Source organism: Carettochelys insculpta, chromosome 7 (genome assembly GCF_033958435.1).
Source record: "Carettochelys insculpta isolate YL-2023 chromosome 7, ASM3395843v1, whole genome shotgun sequence".
Taxonomy (NCBI): domain Eukaryota; kingdom Metazoa; phylum Chordata; order Testudines; family Carettochelyidae; genus Carettochelys; species Carettochelys insculpta.
Window position 1 is genome coordinate 27,327,359 of NC_134143.1, and position 26,196 is coordinate 27,353,554.

Consider the following 26,196-nt stretch of genomic DNA (forward strand, 5'->3'; position numbering starts at 1 on the left):
TACTTGTGCAGTCATAGGAGGTGCTGGATCAATGCCAATGCCAGTGCAGAAACTTGGAGCAGTGCCTGATGTTAGCTGTTAGTCTTTAATGTGTTACAGGACTGCTTATTTTTTATTACCAAAAGATGTCTGAACAACAGAATTAGTGAAAGGAGCTTATCCCCATGTGTGCCCTGAAGGTGCCAATGGAGATCCAAACATAGCAGATGCTGTGGAGGATGCCCTTGAGTCCCTGGTCAATGTTGACCTCCAGGTCCTGCTCTGGCACAATCTCCAGAGTCTGACTCTGTCCCCAAGGTCTTTGTGCAGGATAACCGGGGGGGAAGTGAACTTCTTGGCAAGGAGCCAGGATGGGAAGCGATGCTTGTTTGATCCCCTTGTAGTGCTGGATAACAGGGTGCCAGGGATGGTGAGTGTTGACTCATTGTGGGAAGACCAGGGACTCTATGGGGTACAGGGGCCATGGGGGTTCCACAATCATGGACACCAGGGGCACCAAAATGCAGATTCACTCATGGATCCATTTTCCCTAAGGCTGTCCCTGGTATGGGGGAGGGGATGGGAGTGTAGTGCTTTCCTGGAGCACCCCGCTCTGTGATCAGCTCCTAGATACCGGGGAGGGAGTCTCTGTGCACTGTTGCCTGCAGGCACTATCCACTGCAGGCAGCTTCCCATTGGCCACAGGGGCGCTCGGGATGGGGTGCAGCGCTCGGAGACACTCATAGGGCTGCAGAGACACACATGCCAGTAGCCAAACAGAGCAAGTGACAGGAGCAGCAGGGACCCTGGACTGTTTTAAATCTCCTGAGGGTGTCATGCATGGCCGGAGAACGTTTGTGAGACCAGCTGGGAGGACTGAGGGAGACACCCAGCCCTCAACTTTGCAGGAGTCAGGCCCCAGAGCAGGAATATTCCTGGTACCCAAGCATGACTCCATAGCACCCACCACCCCGGGTATATGGATTTTTAGCCAGGTAAAGTCCCTCTCCAGAGGTTGTGTTGTCTGGTTTTTAAGCCTCACTCAGACATCAGTGACAGTATTCTTACTGCTGCTGTTGTCAAATTAAAATGCTGGGAGTTCAGCTGATGCACATTTTCTTCTATGGTTACATGATTATAAGACATATAACTGATATTATATGTATCAGCACAAAATGGATCACTGCATCGAAACGAAAGGTTCCAGAATGCCTTTAGACTTCCTGCAGAAAGGGAACAAAGAGACACGGCTGGGGCTGCATGGGCAAATTATGCCAGAAGGAGAGATGTTTCAAATGGATTCTTTCAACAAAAATTCATTTTCTCAAACTAACACAAAAAATTCAGCACGCTCATAAGTATGTTGTTCATATATATGTTGGTTTTTCTAATTTCAGTGAGATTTCTCATAACTTAAAGGTTGTTTATAGCTCCCGTTCACAATGATCTGTTACAACAATAAACACAGAAAGAGATCTTTTTACCATTAAGGGAAGTTTCAAACACTTTGAAACAGGTGCACTAACTTGCTCTTAGAACCAACAGCTGCTCTGCTTTTTGTAAAATTACCATTTAGCATGTTTAAGTACTGAGTAACAAGAATTTCTCCTAATGCAATTGTTGCGTGACCTCTGAGCAGCATTATGCGAAAAGGTGAACTGTTAGTTCTAATAAAGGAATTGCATATAGCTGAAATTATCTTATACATATTTTTAAATAAATTCAAATTGTGCTATTGAAATGAGCTGTGAGAGTATGTTGTCTTTGGGAATGCACCTGAAATGAAGACAGTTCTATGAACAACAGATGCCTGCAAAAGAGGAATTTAACTAGTGTACAGAATTTCACATGCCACAGAAAATTTGAAGGGGCGTATATAAGTATTTGCCATATTATTCCTGTTTTGCAAGATTCCTGGGTACTTGCATGCATGAATAGCAGGTAGGCAAAGCAGATAAAAGTACTGCGTGCATATGTGCTTGAAAGTGTCAGTGGCAAGTGCACTTTCATATTTATATTTAGAGTTAGTGTACATTTACATTGTTAAGTTGGAATCACCTGTTTTACTAGACAATTTCTCGGCCCTTGAAGCAGTGACTAGTTTGTATGCTGACTGATGACATGTGCATGTCTGAATACATCCCATGCTCCAAGGTAGAGTGCAGGTTTCACAACAAATCTCGATCCAGATGGTATCTGGGTGCTTCCATGCTGGGGAGTCAATAGTTGAAAGATGATTAGTGAGTTGCTTTTACTCTATACTGCACTGAATAGTTCATCACATCACTTAACTATCTTAAAAACAGTGCTGGGAACTCCAAGAGCATATCTCCTTTGTCAAAGAAAGCAGGTGCATTTGTCTGAGGTTTACAGGGGTTAGAATTCTGAGCCAAAACCTTCACTGATGGACCAGCGTTTGTTTTGCCTGTGTTAATTTTGGTAGCTGTTTAAGAAATAATTGAGTTATATAATCTAAAAAAAGTTATCCAGAGTTTTCAGAAAATCAGTACACACACCAGGCCCATACACAGGCATTTCTCACTGGTGCTGTTTTTTGGTAAATATACACTACCTCCCCCACAGCAGGCCCTGCCTTTCTCCCCCTACCCTACACTCTCCAGCTGGCCCTGCCACCCAGCCCCTTCATCTCCCTTCCAGCCACCCCAGTTTGGCTTCCTTTATTCCCAGAACAACCCCCCTCATCACTCATCCCAAACAACCCTCCCCCCACATAACAGTATAACAATATGCTTTTCTATAACCATACTGAAAGGTCTAACGCCTTCCTCTGCAGCCAAAATGAAGAGCAGCAGCCATTAGCTGTAAAGCTGGGAGTCACATACTCACACTTTTATCTAAATTTCATTACCATAGTGTCATACCAGGCTATTAAGGAGACCCTGTCCTAATGGCACCCACTGTCACCAGATAAAGAAACAGATCTCACGATGGGAAGGAAAAATAAAGTTAACACATTTTGTCTGGCAAGAAACTACTCATCAATAGCTGAGTTGTGGAATCCTCACACTGTGATGATTGTCCTCGTTTTCCTATTGGTTGTTTGCAAGATCTCTGGTTTGTAATTGATTCTGTCTGCTGTATAATTCATTTTACTGGTGTAAATCAACTAAGGTGATGAGATATGATTGGTTAGGTAATTCTGCTACAGTAGGTTACAATTGCTTAGTAAAATTATATTAAAATAATTGGTCAAGGTATAACTAAGCAGCACTCAAGTTGCACTGTATAAATTGGGATCCAAGAAGGAAAACAGCAGGAAGGAAGGAACAGCAAGAAGGAGGAGGAGGAAAAGACCTGGAAGAAGAACTCAACTCCAAGAAACAGCATAAGACCAGAGCTGCCAGGACTCCTCTGCATGACCGTGAGGTGCAGCAACCAGCATCCAGAGAGACTCACTTTGTCTGGCCAACAGGGGAAGTCTGCCTGCCTGCCTTTATCAGGATCGGTGAGCATGACATTGTGTGCTTAGCATGTATTCTGCTTGCTTGGTTCAGTGGCAAAGATCCTGCAGACCTGCAGGAAGTTATGCCCTGAGCCCTAGGAACTGGGTAGGGGTCAGCGTTTGAATTAACAGGGTTGCACCTTGAGCCCTAGGAACTGGGTAAAGGTGTGCGTGTACCCTCCGTTGTCTTCTCTTAGCTGTCCTTCTTCTCTGGTCTACACATTTATGCCAGGGCAGTTATAGTGATGTTGAATAGTCGCAGGTCACAGGTGATAACTGCCATGCATCTTTCAGGTCGCCCGCTGTCTGGGTTGTCCATTAGAGTTCGAATACTCCATGTTCCAAAGTTAACTGTTCAATTTCAACTGCATACAGGTGAACCCACTGGATGCACTTATCCAGTCGGGGGGATGAGGTGGACTATGTTTAGGGCACCTTTTCTTGTCCCCTCCCCATGTGGGGTGAGTAAAGTGGATCCTAAATAGGGCTGCTCGGTCATAGATGCAGAAGCTGAGACTGTTCTACCACCTCAGACCTCAAAATGGAGTGACTGACATATACGTCCATCGCCTACATGCGAGTCCATGACTAAAAGCTTCCAGATTTCACAATCCTACTCCTGTCACCATTTGCCAGTTGCCAGAGGGCTTAAGTTTAGGAGAGTAGTATGCAGATGAAGAGGCCTGTCTGTGAATTTTTTTTTTAAACATACACTACAGCCACCATACGGTTCTTGACAGATAGAAGGGTCAGGTCCAGTAACACTGGATCCACAGCGACTGGGAGTCTCCTATCCACTGCAGCTTTCAACGGCCTTCTCAGCTGTTGTAGCATTACTCTTGCTATCTTCTGACTGTTCTGCTGTTGAGGACTTTTATGATCGTTCTTCATCTGGATCCTCCCCCTTGAACTTGCCACCATGGGTGACCCTGCTTGGAGTACAAGACTCCCCATGACATCGCTGCTGGGTTCATTAGAACACACAAGCGCACGCACCGTGACAAGGTGATGATCCTGGGAATGAGAATGCCAATACCTCAGGGTGGGGAACCTATTCTTCCATTTGGTTCCACTTCACTCTAGTCTGACAGTCTCTTTTCTTTACAAATGGCCGGGTGAGATTACCAGGCAGGGCCCACATTGTTATACACAAATGTTGATTCTTTAGCAGGCTAGAAAATGCACCTTTGAATTCTAAGAACTTTTTCCCAGAATACCTTTGCTATTAGTTACTGTGCAGAAACAACAAATCTTTGGTCTAAACATCCTGCCAGCCATTTTGTAGCTGTGTGTCTCCTGTACTATTTTTCTCTTCCAACTGGTGAGTAATCTTAGCTCCTGTTAACTTTTTAATATTTCTGAGGGTAGCAGTCTGCTGCCCCCAGCCCACACATGTATCTTATCTCCCACCTAGATTCCCCAACCTAAGCAACTTCTGTACCCTTCCTCCCACACAGATTGCTCACCCTCAACCTCCTTCTGCACCCTTCCTCCTGCCCAGACCACACATCTGCTGCTCATCAAGCTCCTCCCACACACTGAACCCGGAACCCCACTATTTTTGGTCCTACCTCTGATCACCAGATCAGTTCATCTTGCTTGGGGGAAGCCCTAAACCTCAGCCCGCCACCCTGTTGCTCATAGTGCTGTAGTGTGAGCACTATGCTGGAGGTCTCACTTTTATGCGGCCCCTGACTTATTTTTCTGTGGGTCAGTGGCCCCCAACCCAAGAAAGTTTCCCCACCGCCCCCAGCATCCTCCCTCTCCCCTTGTTAGTGTCTTCTATGTGTGAGTGAGCTGGGCTGTGCCCGGTCCAGTGGCCACTGGTGCTAGCTAGCAGTACTGCAGTCAATTTCTGCACAAAGAAAGTAAATTCTGTGTGCGCAACATGAATTTCTGCAGTGGTACAGAATTTCCCTGAAAGTAAAAAGGGAAATAAGGATAGGTGAGTTGAACTTATGTTTTTATAACATCAGCAAGACAAATACCGTAATGCTCTGTGCTGATGTCAACATCTTAAAAATGATATTGACAAAACTGGAGAGGAACCACCAAAATGATGCTAAGAGGAGCCACCAAGGAGCAATGGTCTCAAGTTACAGAGGGGGAGGCTGGATATTATTTCACCAGGAGGGTGGTGAAGCACTAGAATGCGTTACCTAGAGAGGTGATGGAATCTCCATCCCTAGAGGTTTTTATCTCCCAGCTTGACAAAATCCTGCCTAGGATTATTTAGATAGGGTTGATCCTGCTTCAGTCAGGGTTTGGACTCAATGATCTCCTGAGGTCTCTTCCAGCCATAGTATTCTATGATTCTATGACTACTATTTGTGGGATTAAAAACTGCTCTGCAGTGAGGCTTAAAGAGCTCATTCTCTTTAGCTTGCCAGAAAAAAACAAAAACAAAAACAAAAACACAGAGCTGACTTGCAGAAAGCATAGAATTATCTTAATGGGGGGGAAATAAAGAGCTCTTTAATCAATCAGAGAAAGGCCTAATAAGAAGCAATGGCTGGAAAATGAAGCCAGATAAATTAAAATTAGAAAGTACAAATTTTTAACAGTAATTAATCATTGGAATAAACTACCAAGGGAAGTGGCAGATTCTCCATCTCTTGATGTCTTCAAATCAAGACCAGATGTTTTCAAAAACATAAGCTTTAGTCAAACACAGATTATTGGGTTCAGTATAGAGGTAACTGGGTGAAATTCAGACTTGTGACCTACATTAGTCAGGAAACCAGAATAAGTGATTTAAAGAATCCTTCTGGACTTAAAAATTATGAAAAATCTATTCTGTTTATGTGCCCATAAAAACCTGGTATGGAGGAAAGGGAACACTGAATGAGACAGAAGGAGGTTGTCATTACACAGAAAAACAGAAATGTATGACACAGAATACAGATATGCATGGCACAGAAAAATGGTCCTCAACACATCATCAGTAACTCCGACGTATCTGTAATCTGATCTATCAATAGCTAGGACTAGGAAATGTGCCTAACATAATTAATTTCTGATGTGCATATGAATTGCCTTATTGAATCAGACCACCAGTCCATTCAGTCATTTGATTATTCCTTTGGTGGAGTATGGTGCTTTTTACAGGGGCAATGTCAGAGAGAGGGGAAAGAAACTAGATGACCTGAGCATAGAGCACTTACCTCACATTTTTTTTTTTTGGCAGGGGAGAGGCGGGGAGTGTGTCCTTTATTAGCAGACTCATGGCCAAAATTTAACACGCATGGAATTGGAAGCCCTAGCTTTCCACTCATGAGATATTGTGCTGAACTTAGTTTTAAATGTTGCCAAAAATGTATATCTAGTTTGTTATGTAAATCAAATCTACCAACTAGTTCAACAGGCAAAGGCAGTACTTAGCTTAGAAAACAGCTGGTTGTGAACATACGTGCAAAGCGAGCAAACTCCAACATGGCATGGGCTCCTTTTCTGAAAATCGGAAATGCCAAAAGTACACTGTATTTACATTAAAGCATCTAAAAAGCATACAGTTATTAATTATAACAGATCACATCAAGCTGTAGTACACACAGAGTTCAGATATCACTATCCAGAAGAGAGAGAATGTAGGGTTTTTTTTCTTTTTTAAAAACAGCACATAAATTCTAAGCAACAACCCATATATAACATCGAGTGAAGTGTGTGCACCCTATTTTTAAAATGTGCAACTTTTTGCCAAAAGGGGGGTAGGCTCACACAACTTACTGAACCGTCTAATCACAGTGTCTTCCAGGAGTTACCAACTCTAGTGTTTCTCTACTCAGAAAGGCAAATAGCAAGGCTAAGTGACTGAGGCATGCCACATTGACCCTTACATCTCTGCAGCCAGATCAAGGAGATCCCACATTACTTATCAAGAAGTTTTGTTTGCTGGCCCCATGCAGTAATTAGAAATATATTACTTAACCCCACCGTAAATCTCTTTTGTTACCCCATCTCCACCTGGCCTTCAAAAAGAGAGCATCCACTTATTTTTCATATATAGAAGAAATTCCTATTCTTGGTACAGGCTTCAGTTTTTGAAAGAAATGGAAGTTCCTTCCAGCTTGTAATTCATCCTAACAAAAATGTAGAAACAACGTAAAGAGAGATGCTGGACATAAATACCAGTCCCATCCTAAAGAACATACAGCCTAGAAATATAATCAAGCATTATTAAGTATAGGTGATTAGGATGTAGAACTACTGTTTACAGTTAGTATTTTAAAGCATTTTCAACAAGTGGTAAAAGGAGAAGTTCTTCATCCTTGCCAGGCCTGCTGATGGGGAGGGTTAGTAGGGGCAGTTGCCCTGGGGACCAGATTCAAAGGAGGCTGCTACCATTGTGGCAATGGCCAGAGTCCCGAGCCCTTCAAAAGACTGCTGGAGCACTGCGTGTTCTGACCAGTTCTAATGACTGAGGCGGGGTGGTGCAACTTGCTCTGGGTGCTGCTTAGAGCTGGCTGCCCCTGGTCCCACCACTTCCAGGACGGCACACGTTGCTCAGGGGTCCACGGAGGCTGTCGGCTCCCTGATCCTCCCACACTCACAGAGATGACACTTTCAGAAGCCCTCTAACAATTCCAAAAGGAAGCAATAAGACAGTATAGTCATAAGATTCTGGAATCATAATTATAGGCTTGAAAATGAGCAACTCTGAACTTTTCCCTTTTTCATGTAATTTTTCCTGTAAAAAAGGAACTCTGGAAACCTTGTCTTCCATTTCCACTAAGAAAGGGGAAGGGAAATTAACTCCATCCTGACTTTAATATAAACTAATATTTGAAATGCACAAAATGATTTATGCGGAATTAGGGACTACACTGTTAAGATAAAAAGCTGTTAAGACAGAAGTGCTAAAGAGTATGCCTACATCTACACAGAAGTGTTATACTGAAATAATCAATTCTGGAATGGCTATTCCTAAATAGCTTATTTTGTAATAACACAGCTACACACAAGAATGCATTTGGAAATAGCACACAGCTGTTTTGAAATAGCACGTCCGGACACATAGTGCCTCTTTTGAAATAGCGCAATCTGATGCCAGTATGGCTTATTCAGAAACAACGCTAGTTGTCTAGCAGTGTCTTAACAGCTAGCAGTGTCTTAACAGCGTCTATTTCAAAACAGATGTTATTCCTCATGCAATGAGGTTTATGAAATTTGAAATAATGTGCCCGCTAGTTTAAAGTAGCATGTGTGTAGGGTAGATGTTCACAAAGTTATTGCAAAATAGCTGCTGTTAGTTTGGAATAACTTTGTTGTGTAGATGTAGCCTATGTCACCTTTTAAAAATAGAGAGTATCATATTGTTTTAATATTTGTGCTTGTAATCAGATCAACTTCTGAGTGAGATGTCCACTGAAAGCACACATTGCCATGCTTCTTATGTTTCACTAGCAGATTTACCCAGTATTGCTCAGGTCCTTAACTCAGTTAAGTGTTTTTTTAAATAAGAGGAAAATGTACATGCTTCATGTAAATGATCATATTTTTCAAGAGCACAGTACCATTTTTATGAAGTTATTTTTAATTTTGGATTTCTTAAAAAAGGAATTGTTAATTTTTTTCTGTTTAAACTTTTTTAGTAATTCTTTTAAAAGGAGAATTCCATCAAGTGTATTATTTTCTTCACCCCTATAAAGTCTGGTCATTCACTGTATTTTAACAAAAACTCAGTTTAGTTTCCAGGAACATTTTCTTCTCGTTTTCAAAACTTAAGCATTGATTTAGCTGTGCCAAAACAGAATGCTAAGCTAAATTTCTCAATGTTTGGGCTTTTTTATAAGGCTTATTGAGAAGCAAACCCATTCCAGGTTCATCCTATTTCTCTGGCTCATCTTGGTTCAGTCTCCTCCAATATTCACTCAGTTATGCCCATTTCAAGGACTGTCCTTGATTTGGTGCTGCTATCTCTTTTCTGTTCGGTTTTATGAGAAGCAATTCCGTTCCAGACACATCCAATTTCCTGGCAAAACCAAACGATTATATTGCTTTAATTTATGATAAGAGGAAGCTGCATACTGAATTTGGTAATCCTCAGTCTTACTGTTTAGAAGGAATTCATCATCAAACTGACACACACTCTAAAATATACAGTAGATTATGTTGCACTCACAACAAAGTAGTCCCAGGTTAAAATTGTTTCAGTTTAAAATAGGACTTAATTCCAGATGGTAGGGCAGTTGTTGCATTATACTACTTTCAGTAAGGCTATGTCTAGACTGCAGGTTTCTGTTTGTATTTTCTGTCTTGAGTCTCAAACAGCCTAAAAATAAAATATTATCTTAAAAGACCAGTTAATCTACATGTTAATGGAGTGGGCCATTCTGTTAATGACTTAAGAGTTTGTCTTATTGAAGAAGAGTTTTCAGTCTGCTTTGGAAAGAGAAACTGCTGAACTCTCTTTCATATTGAAATTCGACACATTAGCACGTGGATTGAACTGGGATGCAAATTTTCTGGGACATTATAGGGGCTCTTTGGCATACTTGGCTTAATCTAATTCTCGACCTCCCCCTCTCCCTGGCCCTCTGCTCTCTGATTTGCTCACCTTGATTTTTTTTTTTTATGATTTGTCAGCCTTGATTACTGTTTTTGGTTCTCTATGCCTTAAATATTGAGTCTCTTCCGGTATGGCTACGGTCTGAAGAAGGGATCTGTCCCATGAAAGCTCACCTAATAAATTATTTTGTTAGTCTTTCAAGTGCTACTTGACTGCTTTTTTGTTTTGATACATTTAACTGTGATCTACATTAAAATGTCTTTAAATATAAATTCTGCTTTCCATTAGGGACAGTGTTTTCATGGGAACAAAGGCAAAATAAATCTTTTTCTTCAGAAAAGGTTATGAGGATTGGGGGTTAGTCCTTTTGTTAAAAGAATAGTTTGACCTCTTAAAGCACACAGTGATTGTATGAAATAAATGCAGTATGCAACTTATGGAATCACTGACTCTAGCCACATTTAACGTAAGTACAATCAAGTTTAACACTTTTGGGAAGGTATCGAGAGATGCTATCAAATACCTTGCTTGCAAAAAGGAGTGATATTTTATATTAGTTCAACACAAGTGCTGGGAACTTAACCCCCCACTCCTGTCCTGCATTATGTATTGCATGATGCAGAATCCAATAGAAGTCTATTGAAACAAATGGGCAAAATGGGTCTGCTTGCACAGAGCAGTTTACAGCAGTGGTGTCCAATACACTCCCCATTCACCACACATGGAAGCAGCAGCGGCTCCTCCTGCTCCAAAGGCCTCCAGCTGCTTTCCGGTTCAGCTCGGCTTCTGCCCAAGGCAGTTTCCATGAATAATCTGGGTGTGTGTGTGCCTGGCAGGGAGAGAGGGAGGTTCCTGTGGTGATCCTTTACATTCCTTTTGGACACCGTCGATTTACAGAACTAGAGCCTAAATTTTAATATTTCCACAGCTTCTTATATCTTGAAAGCTTCATTGTTGAATTCAGCTTTCTTAGCTGCAAGACTAGGGGGCTATGTCTATACTAACCCCAGAACTTTGAAAGGGACATGATAACGAACCTAATCAAAAGATACAAATGAGGCGCTGCCACAAATACGCAAATAAGAATGATGGGATTTCAAAGTGTGCGGGGTCCTTTCAAAAAGGACCCTGGGTAGATGAGCTGCGTGCGATTGAAAGCAGCACTTTCAAAGAGCTACTGCTGCCATCATGCTAATGAGGCACTGCATATTCATGGCAGCTCCTCATTAGCATATTTCAATTAGGTTCATTGTCGTGCACCTTTTGAAGTTCTGATGCTAATGTAGACCTAGCCGAGATGTTTCCTTATTTGAAGTATGTAATGAAGGGCTCGATTGCTGCTTTCATTTCATGTTTCCAAAAGAATACTATCTGGGTAAGACCATTTAAAAAAATAGTTTCAGAAGCATTGAATCAAATGATGCAACAACCACATTCCTGTATCCCTTTTGTGCAAGTTATCCTTTGCAATCCTGATTTACAGTTCAAATTGATCTTTATTCTGTAACTACCAGAAGGCCATATCTACACTAACTCTGGAAGATTGATCACTTACATTCAATCTTCTGGGATGCTGTTTTGTGCACGTGCAAAACTGTGCGTTCCAGGGTCAACATCAACCCCAGAACTCCTCACAAGCCACAAGGATTAAGGAAAGTCAATGGGAGGAGCACTCCCATAGACCTTCTGTCATGAAGACAGCCACAGAAGTCAACAGCTGTAAATTCAACTTTTGGTATGCAATTGGCATACCAAAAATTGCATAGCAACCATCAACTTTCCAGGTAAGTGTAGACATAGCCATATTTTTTATTCTGATGTCCTTAAACAAGGGTCCAAAGTGTAACAATCACTGGTGGAATACAGAGTGCCCTCATATTGGCTTTCAGCTTTTTGAGCTATGAAACTTTATGTTTGTAAGGGAAGTACTCTCAAAACTTGAAATACTTAATTTCTGTTAACTTTAGTTTGTGGTTTGGTACCCCACCACCCCTCATATAACAATTTCAGTCATTTGACTTTGTTTCTATGTTTTGTTTTTAATTAAGACACAGTGATGAGACCTATGCTTATATGGTAGTGAAACTCACAATGCCTGAATTTGTTTGTTGGGATGGATAGATATGGCATTGCAGCCTTCATCACCAGGATTAAAATAATTTTTTGCACTTACATAGAAACTTTTCTCTTAAGAATTCCATAGCTTAGGAACGCTAGCTGCTCCAAGGTAGGTATTAATACCCAATTAACATATTTTGAAGCTGTTTCTGTTACAGACGGAGACACCGAGGTCAAATGACTTACCCAAAGGCAATCAGTGGGAAAGTTAGGAAAAGAACAGAGGAATTTCAGCTTCCAGTCCTTTGCTTTAATCACTGGGCAACTCATTCAACAGAAGCAATGTTTATCTTAAAGTTTACTTAAGTGCTAGCAGATCATCGAAATACAAGCACTCCAAAGAAGTGTAGGAACATCTCAGTTCAATATGTATATATCAGTACAACTCCTTTTGCTTCAAGTAATCATTTAACAAACAATCATTTTAAACTCCTCTGTTCAGACAGTGTCCTCCTGGGTCCTGTACTTGGCACCATGGGCAAGTCCCAACCCCATGGGCAGGGAGGTAGAGAAGTGGGGACTGAGGTTCAGGGCTTCTCACGGGACATATTAATTCTTTGGGAGTGGGGAGCAAAGTGGAACCAAAAAAGCAAGGTTGGGGTGTGGGAAGGGGCTACTGGAGAGCAGGTGTGGGGTTTGGGCAGGAGGGAGGGTGCAGGAGCAGGCTGGAGGTAGTTGTTTGGGGTCTGGATGGGAGGGAGGGTGCAGGAGTGGGCTGGGGTGGGGTCTGGGTGGGAGGGAGGGTACAGGAACAGGCTGAGGTTGGAGGGGCTGGGCTGGGCAGGAGGAGGTGCAAGAGCAGTGTGGGGTTGGGAGGGGCTGGGCAGGAGGTGTGCAGGAGTGGGCTAGGGGATCTAGGCAACGGGGACTGACACTTACTCCCGAGTATACGGCTTGAGACCAAAAGATAAATATATTGAAGAGGACACAAACAATACAGAAAATACATAAAGGGACAGGAAGGAAAAAAAAAAGATATATTGAGCACTATTTTCATTTACTCTCATTCTAATGTGTCATCTCAACTTCCATTCCAAAAGAAAATAGTGGGAAGAAGCTGAACATCCTTTCCTCCTTCCAGTTCTGAATTAATTTCATTATACTGCACTGCCTGCCTCTTACACCTGCTTGACAGGTGTTCCACATGGAAGAGGGACGTGGCCTGGATTTTCTTCCAGAATCTGGTAAGACTCATGGTCTTTGCAGAGAGAAGAATGATACAATCCTGGCTATAAGGGCAAGGAAGAAAGAAAACTATACAGTGATGACTATAGGGTACAAAGGGAAGATGATACCACATGGTAATAGTGGAAAAGGGATTATCCAATTCTGGGTGTATGGTGTTTTGAATACACTAAATTATGTTACAGCCCTATCTAGGAACTGGATGATATGATAATAGAGACCTGTTTAGGTATCAGGGTGTCTGCCACTGCTGTTCATTCTTTCTAAATATAAGAACGGCCATAGTGGGTTACACCAGTGGTTCCTCGAATCTGGCATTGTGACCCCCATACAGGAGCTTGAAGGTGCAGAGGAAGGTCCAAGAAAAAGCAGAGTGGACAACTTGGAATAAGTTGTGAATTTAGAACTCTTTTAATTCATCAGTTCATGGCTGCTTTATTCCCTGAAGCATGAGGCAATTACGACATTTCCTAAAGTATATTCTTGGTTTCAGGTTCAGTTTAGTATCTTACTGTTCTATTGGTGAGTGGGTGGGGCATGATAGAGTGAGGGATTTGAGGGGGTTTCAAAGGGTTTGTCTGCAGAGGGCATGGCACTCAGTGTCCCTAGGTGTTACTGGTACAACAAAGTGCAGGGAAAGCCAGTTTTTTGTTACACGAACCAACATGGAATTAAGGGCCTGGCCAGTGGCCTGGAGAATGGAGATTCCAGTGACTGGTGACCACTATGCTCTTGAATTTCCTCAATCTATGGGTGAAATAAATTTTGTAATGTGTGCTAAGGCATGTGTGGATATGCACCACCAATAGAAACATGCTTTGCCCTGTGGGTGTCTATAGGCACTCTGCTTATCAGTGGGACAGTGCCTAGATCCCTTCTTGGCGGCCACCTAAGCACTCAGCTTACAGAGAACACTGCTGGTGACCCAGCTCAGATAGCACAGCCGGTTCTGATCAATGGGAGAACAATGGGCTACAGAGAAAGGACTCCTGAACTGCTGAGTTGGTTCCAGTCAGAGGGAATACAAGGATGGGTGAGAAGAGAGGTGGAAAAGAGTGTGGCCCAGGTGACCCTGTTTGCCTGGACAGAAGACAAAGGACAGGAAGGAGCTGCTGGGGAAGGGATACTGAAGGCTTGGGTGGAAGGAGGAAGCTTCTGGTCTGGGCAGAGGGAGCAGATAGAGCCCGTGTGAATTCAGGGGTGATTCAGATGTGCTGTGCTGAGGGAGGCCAGGGCCTGAGAGTTCCTACACTGTGTTCAAGTGCTCAATAAATGCTCCATGAGAAGGGCTGTCACACTGAAGGGAGCTCCTCAGGGACTGTGCCAGTCTAGAGTAGGCCCAAACTGTGAGTTCGTGACAGGGGGCAAAAAATACCTCCCAAATTACCTTTCTAGATTATTATTTTCTGTCTCTCTGAGATCTCTTCTTAATTATTTCCAGCAGAACTAAGCGGTCCTAATTTCTTTTCATACAGAAATTTATTACCAGCCTCTGCACTTCTGTTTTTGCTATGAGAAATAGTGTGATCCAAACTTCAGTGTACCAGGTGAGGGCACGACACTTTCATGATGATTTTTATGCATCACAAAACCTGGTTTCCTTTTTTGACTCTCATTGCACACTGACTTGAAGTTTCAATTAAGCTTTTTTCTTTCCTGAATTGATGCAGTTCATTTAGAAACAAGTAACCTACGACTAGCTTGGATAATGCTTTCCATGTGGATAAACTTGCATTTATCAATGTTGAGTAACATTTAATATTGTGCTATCCTTTCATGTAGGTTTACATCAGAGGCTATGAATACACTGAAAATTAAGCAACAAAACTTACACTGTTCAGAGATGCTAACTCCCCAAATCCCCAGAAGACAAAAGTTTTGCTGCAGCAAGTACCAGCGTGAACAGCATGTTATTGGCAGGAGCTATGACATTGCAAATGCTGCTTGTTGGGGGTGGAAGAATTTTGTCTGCAGTTTTGGCTACACTACCCAAAATAGCTGTGTTGCTAAAAGCTGTGTGTGCCATACTGAAGTTCCTCAGTCTTTGCTAGTTATGACTGACATAAATATTATCTGCAAATGCTCTCATCTTACTCTTTAACACTTTTTCTGTTATATGAATATGCACCACCCTTTCTACCTATACTGCACTATACTACAGGTTGAACCTCCCTAGTCCAGCACTCTCTTGTCCGGCATGATTTTAGTTACTGTCTGTCCACTTACTATGAGTGTGGCCAAGTTTCCCACGGTCCCATAAAGTTTGTTTATAGCTCTCAGTCCTGGCTCTCGGTGTTCTGTGCTGTTATTTACCTCTAATTTACCCCTAAAACATCTTCTAAGAGCCCAGTAAGCCGTAGAAGTCTTCGTAATGCTGCTAGACCAGTGTTTCCCAAAGTGTGGCACATGTACCACTGGTGGTACTCGAAAGGCTTACAAGAGATATGTGGCAGAAAATAAATTACTAAAACTCAGGAGATAAGCACTGGGATGGCACTGGGAGAGAGGGTACATCAATAAGGCCAAAGTCCTGAAAGGGGCACATGAATGTTTCGGAAGCACTGTACTAGACAATATTGAGCTACTGTGGTTCAGCAAATTCTCTTGTTTGGCACCAGTCAGTTCCTGAGGGTGCCGGACTAGAGACGTTCAACCTGTATTAAACTTTGCCATGATAAAAATTTTACCTTTTATTCCTACCTGTGGCTTTTGTTTCTTAGTCAGTTTCTAATATATTATATTGCCTCTTTCCTCTGTAGTACTGGACCATGTCTATACTGGGAAATTATTTTGAAATAACTAAAACTGAGTTGTTAATTCCTGAAATAACTAAATACATATAGTGTGTCCACACTACAGGGAAACATTGAAATAAGGCAGAGCTATTTTGAAACAGCACATCCACACTGAATGGAGCCTGCCTCAGACTTAGAGGTCCCAGAAGCTCTACGGGAACGGCACCAGGAGTGGTGGATACTGCCTCTGCCTGCTGTGTCAGGCAAGCTGCGACGCATGCTCCTGGGAGCTTCTGTCTACAGCTGCATCTCACAAGGCTCCCTGTGTGGGACTTTAAAGGGATGCAGTGCTCACCTGCCTTCCTTTGCTCTGGTTGCCCATGTGAACACTGCTGCATGCACAATATGCAGCCAGAGCTGATGTACATAAGAACATAAGAATGGCCATACTGGGTCAGACCAAAGGTCCATCCAGCCCAGTACCCCATCTGCCGACAGTGGCCAATGCCAGGTGCCCCAGAGAAGGAGAACAGAAGACAGTGATCAAGTGATTTATCTCCTGCCATCCATCTCCTGCCCTTGTACTGAAGGCTAGGGCACCATACTTTACCCCTGGCTAATAGCCATTTATGGACCTAACCTGCAAAAATTTATCAAGCTCTTTTTTAAACCCTAATAGAGTCCTGGCCTTCACAGCCTCCTCCGGCAAGGAGTTCCAAAGGTTGACTGTGCGCTGTGTGAAGAAAAATTTCCTTTTATTAGTTTTGAACCTACTACCCATCAATTTCATTTCATGTCCCCTAGTTCTTATATTATGGGAAAAGGTAAATAATTTTTCTATATTCACTTTCTCCACACCATTCATGATTTTATATACCTCTATCATATCGCCCCTCAATTGCCTCTTTTCCTGACTGAAAAGTCCCAGTCTCTCTAGCCTCTCCCCATATGGGACCCGTTCCAAACCCCTAATCATCTTAGTCGCCCTTTTCTGAACCTTTTCTAATGTCAATATATCTTTTTTTGACGTGAGGAGACCACATCTGCACACAGTACTCAAAATGTGGGTATACCATAGTTTTATATAGGGGAAGTATGATATCTTTTGTCTTATTATCTATCCCTTTTTTAATAATTCCTAACATCCTATTTGCTTTACTAAGTGCCGCTGCACACTGCGTGGATGTCTTCAGAGAACTATCCACTATAACTCCAAGATCCCTTTCCTGATCTGTCGTAGCTAAATTTGACCCCATCATGGGGTACGTGTAATTTGGGTTATTTTTTCCAATGTGCATTACCTTACACTTACCCACATTAAATTTCATTTGCCATTTTGCTGCCCAATCACTCAGTTTGCTGAGATCTTTTTGTAGTTCTTCACAATCCCTTTTGGTTTTGACTGTCCTGAACAACTTGGTGTCATCTGCAAACTTTGCCACCTCACTGCTTACCTCATTTTCTGGATCATTGATGAACAAGTTGAACAGGATCGGTCCCAGGACTGACCCCTGGGGAACACTACTAGTTACCCCCCTCCATTGTGAAAATTTACTATTTATTCCAACCCTTTGTTTTCTGTCTTTTAACCAATTCCCGATCCATGAAAGGATATTTCCTCCTATCCCATGACCGCCTAATTTACATAAAAGCCTTTGGTGTGGGACCGTGTCAAAGGCTTTCTGGAAATCTAGGTATATTATGTCCACTGGGTGCCCCTTGTCCGCACGTTTATTAACCCCTTCAAACAATTCTAATAGATTAGTTAGACACGACTTCCCTCTGCAGAAACCAAGCTGACTTTTGCTCAACAATTCGTGCTCTTCTACGTGCCTTGCAATTTTATTCTTTACTATTGTTTCTACTAATTTGCCTGGTACTGATGTTAGACTTATCGGTCTATAATTGCCGGGGTCTCCTCTAGAGCCTTTTTTAAATATTGGCGTTATATTGGCCATCTCCCGGTCATTGGGTACTGAAGCGGATTTAAAGGATAGGTTACAAACCACTGTTAATAACTCCGCAATTTCACATTTGAGTTCTTTCAGAACCCTTGGGTGAATACCGTCTGGTCCTGGAGACTTGTTACTATTCATCTTATCAATTAATTCCAAAACCTCCTCTAATGTCACTTCAATCTGGGATTGTTCCTCAGATTTGTCACCTAAAAAGGCTGGCTCAGATTTAGGAACCTCTGTAACATCCTCAGCCGTGAAGACTGAAGCAAAGGAATCATTTAATCACTCCGCAATGGCACTGTCTTCCTTGATCGCTCCTTTTATATCTTTATCGTCCAAGGGCCCCACTGCTTTTTTAGTGGGCTTCCTGCTTCTAATGTATTTAAAAACATTTTACTATCATTTTTTGAATTTTTGGCTAGCTGTTCCTCAAAATCTTTTTTGGCTTTTCTTACGACATTATGACACAATTTGGGAGTGTTTGTGTTCCTTTCTATTTTCCTCACTAGGATCTGACTTCCACTTTTTAAAAGCTGCCCTTTTCTCTCTCACTGCCTTTTTAACATGGCTGTTAAGCCATGGTGGTCCTTTGTTAGGTCTCTTACTGTGTTTTTTTATTTGGGGTATACATTTAAGTTGGGCCTCTAGTATGATGTCTTTAAACAGTTTCCATGCAGCTTCCAGGGATTTTAGTTTAGTTACTCTACCTTTTAGTTTCTGTTTACCTAGCTTCCTCATTTTAGTGTAATTCCCCTTTTTGAAATTAAATGCCGGAGTGTTTGACCGCTGCGGTGTTCTTCCCAACACAGGAATATTAAAAGTTATTATATTGTGGTCACTATTTCCAAGCGGTCCAGTAACAGTTACCTCTTGGACCAGATCCTGCGCTCCAGTCAGGACTAGATCGAGAATTGACTCTCCCCTTGTGGGTTCCTCTACTAGCTGCTCCAAGAAGCAGTCATATAAGGCATCAAGAAATTTAATCTCTGAATCCTGTCCTGAGGTGACATGTACCCAATCAATATGGGGATAATTGAAATCTCCTATTATTACTGTGTTTTTTATTTTGATAGCCTCTCTAATCTCCCTTAACATTTCAGCATCACTATCACTGTCCTGGTTAGGTGGTCGGTAATATATTCCTAATGCCATATTCATATTAGAAGAATGAATTGTTATCCATAAGGATTCTATGGAACATTTTGATTCCTTTAGGATTTTTGCTTCATTTGATTCTATATTATCCTTCACATATAGTAGCACTCCGCCACCCGCACGACCTGTTCTGTCTTTCCGATATAATTTATATCCCGGTATGATAGCGTCCCACTGATTGTCCTCATTCCACCATGTTTCTGTGATGCCTATTATGTCAACTTCCTCCTTTGATACGAGGTACTCCAGTTCACCCATCTTATTAGACAGACTCCTAGCATTTGTGAAAAAGCACGTTAAAAAACTACCACTATTTATATGTCCGCCTTTCATAGACGCGTTGGATTTTTTAATATGCGATTGTTTCACATTTGATCTTGCCCATATATTATTTCCCACATTCCCTATCTGACTAACTTCTACAGAATCCCCTTCTATGGAGCCTCGTGTAAGAGAAGTCTCTGTCCGATCCAGGTGCTCCCCCGCACCAATCGGCCTGACACCAATGTAAAGTGGTGTCAGGCTCAAAAGCCATTTGTGGCACCTCATGGCGCAGTACTTCCAAGCTGCCTGCATTTTGCTCCAGCAGGACAAACTGAAGTGTGGTCCACAGGCCCTACTCACCCAGGTCCTGGAGCTCCTGCTGCTGAGCAGGCTCCTTGATCACCTGCTGATCTTGGTATGTCACTTCTGCCGACACGAGTCGAACTCAGACTGCTGGGACCACTTCATCCTGCAGGGTTGGGATGATTAGCAACAGTTGTGCAATTTCTGGATGCGGAAGGCTATTTTACTGGAGCTCTGTGAATGGCTCACCCCTCCCCTCAGGTGACAGGACACCTGCAAGAGATCCACCATCCCTGAGCAGAAACATGTGGCCATTGCCCTGTGGAGACCTGTGTGTTGTTACTGGATTTTTACAATTATAAAACCATTTCTGTTCTCACTATGTTAAGTTTGTACCAAATCTTGTGCCAAGTGGACCAAGCAAGGTGTCTAATGAAAGCTGGTAATGCACTGGGTCTGTTTATGTTACTTGTATAACTACACCATCTTTGTAATGTAGAGTTATAGATATTGGCTCTATAGCTATATTAGAAATATCTTGGAGGTCAGGATCACAATGGGAGGCATGGTCTCTTCCCCTCCAGTACGATGGACTCAAACATGGACTCAGACGTCATATATGCATTTCAGGAATTTGGGACTTGTCATCTGGGAAGCAGCCTGATCAGGTAACCCTCCACTGCCTATGTGAAGAAAAAGAGCTTTTCCTTTCACAGGACAAGTTTCTAAATATGACCCTGGCAGTGACCATTTGTTCTTCAGTTCTCATGAACTAAGCCTATGTGGACTGAGGGGCCCCATCCCTCAGAAGGATGTATTTTCAGAGACTCTCGAGAATAGCAGCTTATACCATCAGCTGTAACTTGCCTCAATAGCTTCAGTTGATGTATGTAATGTATCACTAATAATTTTTCCCTCTCACCTTATTCTTTATTAATAAACCTTTAGATTCTAAAGAATTGGCACAGTGTCCTGTTTTGGGAAAGATCCAAGTATACCTTGACCTGTGAATGTGGCTAGACCCTTTGGGGACTGGAAGAATCTGTGTGCATTTGGTGAAATTGGTTTTCCTAATCTCTCCTCTGAGTAAGGAGGGTTGCTGTTTTTAGCATTAGGAGCAGCTGGAGGATCTGTGGGTTTCCTTGTATAACTTCTGGCTGGCCAGTGGGGCTGGCAGAGGAAGTTTTGTAGATGGCTTGGCTGGCCTTATTGAGAAGGAAACCCCAGCATGAGCTATAAGTGGCCCAGTTCTAAGCAATTTGCCCAGAATTGGTTCTCTCAGTTGGCTCATAACCCCTCAAAATATGACACTTGCCACTCTGGACAGCTATTGCTCAGTTGGGAACCAGTTTGGTGTGGGGAAATGCACAGTCAACCACATGCTGCTATAGAGGGTTGTCGGCTTGAGAAAAGTGGACTCCATTGTGGATGGCTTCGTCACCATGGGCTTCCGCAACTCAGGGGAGGAGGGGCAGAGATGGCATGCGCATCCCCATCCTGGCCCACATCTATCTCAATAGGAAGGGGTACTTCTCCCTGGTGCTGCAAGCCATGATGGATCACAGGGAATGCTTCGCCAACATTAACGCAGTATACTCAGGAATAGTGCTTGATACCCATATCTTCCACAACTCCTGTTTCTTCTGAAAGATGCACACTGGCATTTTTATCCTGGTCATACCATCTGAGTCAGGGACGTGGACATCCCTGTTATCATCCTAGGTGACATAGCCTACCTCTTGATCTCTTGGCTCATGAAGGACTCTTTCTTGAGGGGGACGTACAACAGGGGAGGGAATGGGAATGCTTCCACATGAGGTCATCCTGGGCTATTTCTGACTGTGGATCCCTTACAGTCAGGTGGATGGCATGGGAGGTAGGGGACGGGCCAAGATCACAGCTGGCTCAGCTGTGAAGAAAGGTTACAATGGCAGTCATCACAGAAGACACTGTGCATGAAGCCCAGCCCTGATCTCTGAGCCGACACCGAAGGTGTCAGTTCAGACTACGGACATGTGCTTTGAGCAAGTCCACGTGTTGCTTAGATAGTGGACGCTTTCCACCAGGGACACAGACATCCCAAGGGAGCACTGTAACATCCACAACCGGGGATAGGCAGGCATATGAAGGTGCCAGCCAGGCCAGGACCCTATGGGTGGGGGAAGGGTGATGTGGCTTGGTATCCTTGTGCGTTCCGCGAATGCCGAGTGAGGTACTTGCGGCATCCCATAGGGAGAGAACTTATGTCCCTGCCCACTGGGGTGAGGGGGTTGGGGAAGGTGTGTGTGAGTGGCAGATGCCGCTGCTGGAGGGAGAGCTAGTGGGTTCCCATGCACAAGACCAGTTGCCCCCACATCACTGCACTTGACTGGGAGCCAGTGCTGCCTGAGTGTGGGCATGACCCTAGGCCCTGAGCATCAATGCTGTGTGGTTCCGTGACCCCAGATTACTCAGTGGTGGCCTGGCATGGGATGGTGCACTTGGGTTGCTCATACTGGCCTTGGATGGTGGTGGCTCATGCAGGGCCATCTTGGCTGGCCATGTGTGACCCAAAGCCCTTGTGAGCTTCTTGAAGCTCCACAGTGGGAGGGGAGCAGTGGAGATGCCTCGTGTGGCCAGAGCTGTTAGGGTTGCAACTGCAAGAGGCCTCCCAATGCAAATTATTCTGACAGAACAGCACCGGTGCATCCACACTACTGCTTTTTGAAATAACTATTTCAAAATGACATTACTCCTCATGGAAAGCAAGAATACTGGTTTTGAAATGAGTGACCTGTTATTTCGAAATAACAGGCATGGTAGTGTGGACATTTTGCTTGTTATTTTGAAAGAAGGGTTGGTGGGTTTTTTTTTTAAGATCACTGCTCATGTAGACCCCTGGACACCTTGCACAGTAGTCCTTAAAAAAGGATCTTGTTAAAGGACTTATGAAAAGCTTAGTGTGGATAGTTTATCTTCATCCACTAGTTTAATCGTCTCCATACTGTAGGACATGGAGGAACATTTAGGTGGAGTGGGGGCAGGGACAGCAAGACCCCAGCCAGTCTCCATGGGGTTCAGAAGGGAGCAACACCCAGTTCTGGTCTCAACTCCAAGTCACCCCCTGCTCTGCCCCAGCACAGCTCCATTCCACCCTCTGTCCAACTCTGCCTTCATTCCCTCTTTGCCCACAGGCCAGGACACCTCTAGCCCCAACTCCTGCCCCATCCACAGTTCTGCCCCAAGCTCCTCTGCTAAGGAAATCTTAGCTATGAAGTAAGGTAGGGGATGGCATATGGTCAGATTCCATACTGGTAACAGGGGGTGTAACATGACGGGGTTTCTGGGGATAGCTAAGGAAATCAATTCAGGGTATCTTTGCTTAAAATCTCGACCACTCACAGCCCCAGGCTGGGATTTCCTTCTCACTAAGGCAAATCAAACCAGCCACAAAAGCACCTCTGCCAGCCCCAATAGCCAGCCAGAAGACACACAAGCAGACCCACAGATTTCCCAGCTGCTATACCTACCCAGACCAAAAGCCCCCTGCTCAGGTGAGAGGTTCTTAAAATCTATTTCACCAACTTCACACAGATTCTTCCAGGCCCCAAAGGGTTCAGCCACTGTCCCAGGTCAATATATACTTGAATCTTACCCAAAACAGCACTCTGGTTACCAATCCTTCGGATCTAAAATCTAAAGGTTTATTAAAGAAAGAACAGGGTGAGAGAAAAATTGTTAACATGATACCTTACATACATCAATTACAGATATTGATGCAGGTCAGCAAAGTTATATGCTGATTCTTGAAAGCCTTGGTAGGCATCCTTTTGGGGGATGGGCCCCCAGCCCAGACAGGCTTAAGTCATGAGGGATGAAAGAGCTAAGATGGACCCTGCCAAGGCCCCTCTTACAGTTTTTTAAGTGGAGGGAAAAAGTCCTTTCTCCTTCCCAGCAAGCACTGGAGAGTGAGGGTCATCCGACTGAGGCAGGCTGCTGTGGCACTCTGCCATTGGACGCATTCTAGGTGAAAGTCCCAAATTCCTGAGATACGTATTTGATGTCTGGGAATCTGTTCCTTTGTCTTAGTCCAACACCCTGGCTGGAGAGCCCACCATGCCTCTCAATGTGTACCCTTGCTCTGAACATTTCTAATACAGGTACAGAGCTAAAATCTATAACTTTACCCACAAACCTGGCACAGACATATGAGCTAGACAGACAGATTCAGGGCATTATCAGCTTTCATTAGAAACCTCACTTGGCCCACTTAGCACAAGATTCAGTGGCAGAATACAATGGAGACAGAAATGGCTTCCATATCCAGTTTAAAAAGCACAGGGGGTACGACAGAAAAAGTTTGGCCCCCACTGCACTATTTTGATTACTACAACTATTCAGTACAGTTTTCTTTTACAGGAGCTGTAATGGTTTGCTCTATCACAGCCATTCTCAAATTTTTTATCCCACTCAATGCAAACCTTTCTGCAGACCACCAGCCAACTACCAATGATGACAAAATGCATTTGCTTATCTCTAAATACCATAAAAACAAATATACAGCTATAACATAAGGGGGCATACATTTAGATTTTACTGAGTATATCATGTTAGTTTACCAAACTTGGTTTTAAATCAAATAAAAAGGTTTCAACATTGTCTTCATTTATGGCAGGGGTAGAGAACCGTTTTTGGGTCAGAGTTCACTGACCCACAGAAAAATCAGTTGGGAGCCACACAAAAGTGAGAAGCAGAAAACCAAAATAATCCCCCAACCCTCACTGAGGTAGCCCCCAGCTGAGACAAGGGAGGAGTGAGATGTCTCAGTTTGGTAAACTAACATGATATACCCAGTAAAATCTAAACGTATGCCCCCTTATGTTACAACAGGTCAGATTAATTACTCTGGAGTCCCAGCACTAGTAGATTTTGTAGGCTCTTGGGTGGGGACAAAGTGACAGGTTCAGTGTGTGGGATGGGGTGCTTGGGAGTGTGACAGAAATGGGGGTGCAGGGTCTGGGCAAGAAGTGTAGTACAGAGTAGTCTGAGGGTGGGGGATATGGGCAGGAGGAAGGGTGCAGGATCATGATAAGGGTGGGAATCTGGGCAGGAGGGAGAATGAAGGAAGGGGCTGAAGATGGGGGTCAGGCCTAGAGATAGGATGCACGAGCAGATGAGGGTGCAAGGTTTGGTGAGAGGTAGTGTGAAGGAAGGGACTGAGGGTGGGGTGGGGCTAGACAAGAGGAAGGGTGCAAGAGTAGGCTATGGGAGTCCAGGTAGGAGGGTGGTACAGGAGTAGGTTGGGGGTGACAGTCTGGGGGGCAAGAAGGTCTGAATGGAGAATGAGGGGGCTAAAGGTGTGGGTTCTGGGCCTTAAGGAGGGTGCAGAAGCAGACTGGTGGTGTTGGACAGTCGGAGCTTGGGTGGTGGAGTGAGTCTGGGTAGGAGGAAAGGTGCAGGAGCGGGTTGAGGGTGGAGGTTAGGCCAAGAGGCTGAGTGCAGCAGCAGGCTAGAGGTGGGGGTCTGGGCTGGAGGAAGGGCACAAGGTATGGGCATGAAGAGAATGGGGGTGCTAACTGGAGCAATGGGAGCAGCAGGGAACTCCTCCCATGAGTGGTTTCCTGTACTGCTGTATCCCAACCCAGGGACGAAGAGCAGCAGTGTGTGAAGCTGCTTCTTTCCTTGCAAGCTGGATTTGGCCCCCACAGCAACTTGGCACACCAACCTTATAGATGGGGCGGCAGGTGGAAAAAGGCACAGGGCTAGAGTGCCAGCACAGGCTCCCTGCCTTGGGGAGGCCTGAGCCTGCAGACCTGGGCGTGCCTTTTACAGCCCAGTCTAACACTACCTCAACGGGGAAGTAGCTCGTGTGTGCCAGCCCTCAGGGGTTTTGTTGCAGGGTTACCGCCTTTGACCTTTCACAACAAGAGGTAGCCCCGAGAGGGAGTATCTGGGTCACTCACCGCCCGCCCGGGTTGTGCTGATGTACCATGCAGATTATAACCCATTAGCCCCATGTGAGTAAGTGGGCGCTGCCAAGGACCCACTCCCTCTGGGGCTGCCTTTGGCACAGGGGACCCCGGGTCAGCCGGGAGTTACACCGCCACCAGCCTGGCCGCTCAGGCAACGGAGCTGGAGACGTCACTTATGGGGCTGAAGAAGAGTCACACTTTGATCTTCGCCCCGCGAGGACACGTGGCGAGTTCACAGGCTGGGGCGGGATCAGCCTTTCATGAGAGCCACCTCCTTCTGCGGCGGGGCGGGGCGGGGCGGGGAGGGGCGGCGCAACTACTCTAGTACCTGTGTTCCTCGGAGCCCCCCGGGGCCCGTCAAGAAAACCGGGGCCCGCCTTTCATCGCGGGTGCTGACGTTTTGGAGCCCAGCAGGAGCTGCTCAAGCAGCTCCGCATCACCCAGCGCCGCCGACCGTCCACTGACGTACGTAAGGTTCCAACTCCGGCCCGGCCCCCACAGACCCGGGCGCATGCGCTCTCTGAGACAATACCCCTCCCTGCGGACGTGAGCATAATGCCTGCCCCATCCAACGCAC

At 44.3% G+C, this 26,196-nt stretch overlaps 1 long non-coding RNA gene across 1 annotated transcript; it reads right to left on the reverse strand.

The window, feature by feature from the left end:
• Window positions 1-825: 825 nt before the first annotated feature.
• Window positions 826-26,105, reverse strand: LOC142015721 (uncharacterized). Its single transcript, XR_012646221.1, has 3 exons — window positions 25,948-26,105; window positions 19,726-19,834; window positions 826-2,190 (listed from the first exon to the last, which is right to left on the reverse strand). It is a non-coding gene; the product is annotated as an uncharacterized LOC142015721 (long non-coding RNA).
• Window positions 26,106-26,196: the final 91 nt, after the last annotated feature.